Below are 5,617 nucleotides of genomic sequence, written 5' to 3'. Positions count from 1 at the left end.
GCCCTGCATGTGCCTCTTCAGTGTCCGACATAAAACGCGAAATGAATGCTCATGGTGGTTGGATATTGTTCTGGGCACACAGCCCTTCCTTTGGAGGAACCATCCCTGCCACACACCGCGTGGTCCAGGAGGGCCCCAGTATGGCGCCCCGGCCCCTCCCACACCACGAGGGTAAACTCTGACCTGGGGCGAGCCCTGGTTATCGTGATTGGTTCAGAGGTGTGCATGTGATCCAACCTAGGCCAATCAGAATCTTGCAAGGACTTGCCTGCTGCAGTTGCTTTCTGCCCGGAGCCTGCGTGTCAGGGAGATGTGAAGTTGGGGTTCCTGGAGCTCATCCTTTCTGACCGCACAGAAGAAGGCCTTGGGTAGGAGTGACTGGAGCCCACACATGAGGGTTATCATCTGGGAGAAGAAGGAAGGTAAAAAGAGAGCCCTTATTAAGGCTCTTGATTTCTTCTGGATACGGCCATGACCCTCTAAAGCCTTCCCGGTAACAATGTGCCATTGTATCGATCACAAGTTTTTGTTGTTGTTGTTGTTGTTTTAATTTTTTTAATGTTTTTATTTATTTTTGAAGGAGAGAGAGAGAGACAGAGCATGGGTGGGGGAGGAGCAGAGAGAATGGGAGACACAGAATTCGAAGCAGGCTCCAGGCTCTGAGCCGTCAGCACAGAGCCCGATGTAGGGCTCGAACCCACAAGCTGTGAGATCATGATCTGAGCCGAGGCTGGACGCTCAACCGACTGAGCCACCCAGGCGCCCCACAAGTTGGTTTTGATCACATGTGACTCAGACAGTTTTGACTTCTACAATACCCTAATTAAATAATTCCTTCGTAGCCGGTGAAGGAAAGGCGAAAGAGTCCAGCTCTCCTAAACTTTTTAGGCCAAGGGTTATGTAGATGTCCAGAAATGGAAACGCAGGATGCTAGGGAACCCTAAATGCCTCTCCTGGAGAAGGAAGAAGAGGGAGACATTTTCTAGGGCAGGTGGCAAACAACCACTAAATCCTGACTTCAGCTCGTTAAGCTTTTTCTAAATAATTCAGCAGAAATAAGACTAAATGTTCCCCAGTATTTTTCTTTAGTTAGAAAATAATGTATTTGTTTTGTAATGCAACTTTTTGGATACCTTTCTTAACTCACGTTGAACCCCTGACTGCCCCAACACATCTACAGCCATTTGGTCCAAAGTGACTTACCCTCTATGTTACTTTATTCTTATTTTTCCACTTCCGGTCATGTCCCTGCAGCAAATTAGGTGGTGTCATGGCATCTCACTCATGAATTTCCAGACCTTCCATCATCTGACAGGAGCTTTGGAGATGCGGTTGCTTAAACGGGCCCCTAACTTCAGCTAGACCCATCAAAACCGTTGCCCGGGACTTGGGGATCTTATCCACGAGGCGCGTGGGTGAGACCCTCTTCACGTGGACGCACCTTCACCACGTGACCTGGTTCCTGGGACTCGGGGTTGTGCGTCACCGTGCGGACCAGAGGGGTAGAGGGTGGAGCTAACGGCAAGAGGAAAATGAAGGCGGGAGATGGAAGGACAGCAATTCTTGTTCTGATCGGCTTCCGAGGTCAGGGAGCCTGCTTTCCCTTGGCTTCTGTTAGAGATCAGTGTGCCCCACAAATAAACCTCCCCCTTTCCCCTGTTAAGTCAAATCCAGGTGGTTGCTGCCCCCTTGCAATGGAAGGATCCTCTCTAAGCCATGCAGTTCTTGCCCGGCCGTAAAACGCTTCCTCCACCCCTCTCTTCCTTGTCCTTCCCCCTTCTCAATCACATGTGTGATCACTGACGCATGTATATTATGCAGAATATCAAATATAGGTCAATGGATGTCACCATGGTAAAACAAACAAACCAAAAGCTCACGCTCCTCAATGCTTGTTAGTAAAAGGATCCAACAATGCGCTCCTCCCCCCTGCTGGTGGGGGGGGGGGGTCACCGGGGTCAGCCCAGGCTTTGGCGTGTGAACTTCTTGTTCCCACCAAATCCGTCAGCTGAAGTGAGAAGGTTTTATTGAGGCGGACATGTGTCAGCCTGGGTTTGAGACAAAGACACGCTGCCAGCCTGTACCATCACAAAAGCGGGGCTGTGTGAGACATCTTTGCTAAGGCAGTGATTTTTTTTTTTCTCTATTGCCAGGCACCATTTTGGAAAGTTGCTATGGGAGGTTGGTCTGCACTTGAACGATGTCTGAGACACATTCAAGGCGAATGCTTTTGAAAAACAAAGCGCCTGAAAGGTTTCAGGACGGGGAGGTGGTGAAATCAAATGACCCATTGAGGCTAAATTACCAGCCTCCCAGAGCGTTTTTTAGAAATACCATTCTGCCTCGGCCTGGGGCCACCACTCATTCGCTTGCTCGTCCAATTAATTATTGTGTTTTAACACTATCTCCAAAGATAATTGCCTGTCAGTGAATCAGTATGTAACACCTCGGGGTGAACGATGTTCTTGCACTCCGTCTGTCAGTGCTAATAAACACGGGGCGGGGGAGAACCCACCTGCTTTCCGGAGCATCCCGTCCTTCTCCTGAGTCACCTCCCTCGCTCACTCGCCCCCCCCCTGCTTCCCCCCCCCCCCCGCCAGCCCAGCACTGGGGGTGGGTGAACTGGGAGAGAAACACACAAGCTCCATGGCGGAAGAGTGCCTGATCACAGCCCTGATTCTGAGGATGGCTTCTTTCCAATAGATCCGCCCTCGTTAATTTAATTCCGAGAGCCACAGAATAGATGGCAAAGGAGAGAGGGGTGTGTGTGTGTGTGTGTGTGTGTGTGTGTGTGTTTAACCACCCATCCCATCACCTACCAAAAGAAAAGGTATAGATCAATAGGCTTTGTAATTACAGAGTTGGTTAAAAAAAAAAAAAGAGGAAGAAGAAGAAGAAAAAACTTTCAAAATAAATCCAGGTCGGAGGGGTCTTTTATATTCTTTAAAGCAAAACAGAGGAGTGATGGAACGTTAGCATCGAAACTCTTTCGCTTCAAAGCCCGCTGCATTAAATATTTCAATAGGGGAAAGACAAAATTCCCCATTTCAAATTAAATTGAACCCACTCGGTGAATGTATGAGCATCATACGGAGTAAGTGTCAATTAAAGTGATAAGTAGTGGGTCTGGCACCGAGTTCTGGATTGTTCGGAGGCCTGCTTCCCCGGCGTGGCCGTTCAGTGCTTTGGGGTAAATTGAAACTGATCCACCAAGTGTGACCGGTGATTCTTCTGAGAAACAGATTCTCGTCCAACACCTCTGAGTTAATTGGCATGTTATTCTCATTTAAATCTCTGTCACAACCTTTTATTTTATTTTATTTTTGTATTTCAGAGGAAACTACCATTCCAGCGCCTTCCCCGCAGCGTTCAGGAAGCTCAGAACAAATTAGGGGGTGCCCTACCATTTCACCCACGGATCACAGAGCCCTCCAGCTTCTGTCGGGACTTGGGGGGTTCAGGTTTCCTGCCAATTGCACTTTCGGTCACAGAACGGAGAGGAAATGGAATCATTAACGGCATTGGAATTTTTCTCCGAAGCCCATTTGCTTCCTATCTCCTGGAACAGCTACCCTAGCACACAGGAGCTTCCCTGCCAGGAGAGGAGGAAGCACTGAGATGGGAGAGGAAGAGTCTAGAATAAATGATAACAGGAATGCTGCCTAGGGTGTGCCCCCCTGCCCCAGCTCCTCCCAGAATGAGCCCCCGGGGATGCCCATCACGGAACCCCCTGTTGCTGGCAAAGGAAAGCAAGTGGGCTGTTGGTCTCATCTTCTTAGGAAGCTCCCCGCTCAGGTAAGTGCCTGGGTTCCGGGCCCTGATTTCCCTGGCTTTGTCTCCAGAGGGCATCAGTCCGTGCTTGGCTTCCCAGGGGGGGTCCAGCCTCTTGCAGGGTCTTGGATAAGCAGTATGATTAGGGCCAGCGGGTTCCACACACACCCCACCCATGCTGGTCCTCACCGAGTACCTCCTACTTCATATGGACTTTCAGACCCTCAGATAACCAAAGAGTGTCTCTCTAGGAACCGTTGGGTTATGGCTGCTGTTTCTACCTTCCTTGGCCACTCACGTTCCCACAAACACAAGCCCACACAGACGTTTTTACTCACGCTTAACCCCGTCTCTCATCCCCCAAATGTCCTGGTCCCTTTGGGGCACCCAATTTCCCCAGCTTCATCAGTTCGTTGGTACACGAAAGACCTCAGTACTCCATGGTGTTCGCTCAGATTGTTCTGGTTTACCACGTTGATGTAAGGACCTCCCCTCCAAGATGTCTGCCCCCAGGAAGTGTATTTCCGGGAATCCACAAGAAAGGCCTCGTGCAGATTCTCCAGAAGTCTATCCTCTTGCCACTTGGAAACAATCGCCCATGACCACGGGGGCGTCAGCTCTCGCCCACCATCTCCACTGGGAATTACACCCCCACTCTGGCATCAACTTTCCCTCACCCTTGCACGCTGCTCATGGGCGCCCATCATGATGACTCCGCGTTCTTGTGGGACCCAGGCAGGGGAGAAATGCATGCTTCCTCCACTCTGCGGGCCACTGTGTCAACTGGGCTCCCAAACAGCCCCTGTGAAAACAGCTGCACCACACGACATGGGCCAGGGGCTGGGCCAGGGAGAGGGATCATGCTGTCTTCCTCCACGACCGCTCAGCTCAGCTCCTGGCGTCTATGCGCAGACCCCTTCCCAACGCGCTCTCCCCCGTACAACGCCCTCTCCCTGGGACGTTGCCAGCCCACCAAATCAGCAGACGGGGCGAGAGGCTGACCCCCCTTAGCCCAGCCCAAATCCTTGCTCAAAGTCCACACCACGTTTTGCAGTTCTCTTGGCCAGTGGATGACAGAAACCGGCATCGCCCTTGTATGATCTCATAGCCCCTCCAGAGTGCAGCATTCATGGGCTCTCAGCGGCATTGCCTTAGTGAGAGCCATAATTTCATTGGTTTGCATTCACTCCTGAAGTTCTAATTTGCCTTTTTCTTTTCATGTCTTTGAGCTGTTTGAGGGCAGAGCCCATATCTTCAACAGTTTTGTACTCTGCCACGGGATGTGGCCATTCCCCGGCACGGAGGAGATACTCCGTGGCCACCAAGGACTGAACCAGGGTCAACATGGGACACTTGGGGCGAGATGGAACTTGACCTGGAGGCCCCCCGAGGCCCTTCCCAAGGCTTACTTTTCTACATTCCGATTCTGGAGGTCTGGGAGAGGCGCCTAGAAAGGAATAAAGGTCTAATAAACACCATCATTTGGAACCCTTGGCCTGGAGTTGCTTGTTCACCAGGTGTGGGATGTGTAAGCTGAGGGGGGCGGGCATATGGACTGTCTTTCCAGCTGTGTCCCCCTAGAAATCTTGTCACCTCCTCCTCCACATTTCCTGTGTCTCAGCTTCCCATATATAGGGCACATTACGTACCACATCTGATGAACAGTTTCCCAGTTTTCCAGGAGGCTGTGAGGCCTCCTTGGTTAGCTCCGTGCATCCCTACCTTCCTGACCTTGAGAGATGCCAACTTTGCCTTACGGGACACTGGGCCTGTGGGGGAGAGAGCAGTGGTACCCGGCCAAGGCAGGTGCCCTGAGACTTGGCAAAGGAATGGGACGGGGTGGGGG

At 51.3% G+C, this 5,617-nt stretch overlaps 1 long non-coding RNA gene across 1 annotated transcript; it reads left to right on the top strand.

The window, feature by feature from the left end:
* The first annotated feature begins 203 nt into the window (after window positions 1–203).
* Window positions 204–5,259, top strand: LOC123582792. Its single transcript, XR_006704558.1, has 3 exons — window positions 204–422; window positions 3,335–3,795; window positions 4,172–5,259. It is a non-coding gene; the product is annotated as an uncharacterized LOC123582792 (long non-coding RNA).
* Window positions 5,260–5,617: the final 358 nt, after the last annotated feature.

The sequence above is a fragment of the Leopardus geoffroyi genome, chromosome B3 (genome assembly GCF_018350155.1).
Source record: "Leopardus geoffroyi isolate Oge1 chromosome B3, O.geoffroyi_Oge1_pat1.0, whole genome shotgun sequence".
NCBI lineage: Eukaryota > Metazoa > Chordata > Mammalia > Carnivora > Felidae > Leopardus > Leopardus geoffroyi.
Note: the sequence above shows the minus strand (reverse complement) of the source record. Positions and strands in the feature narration are given on the sequence as shown.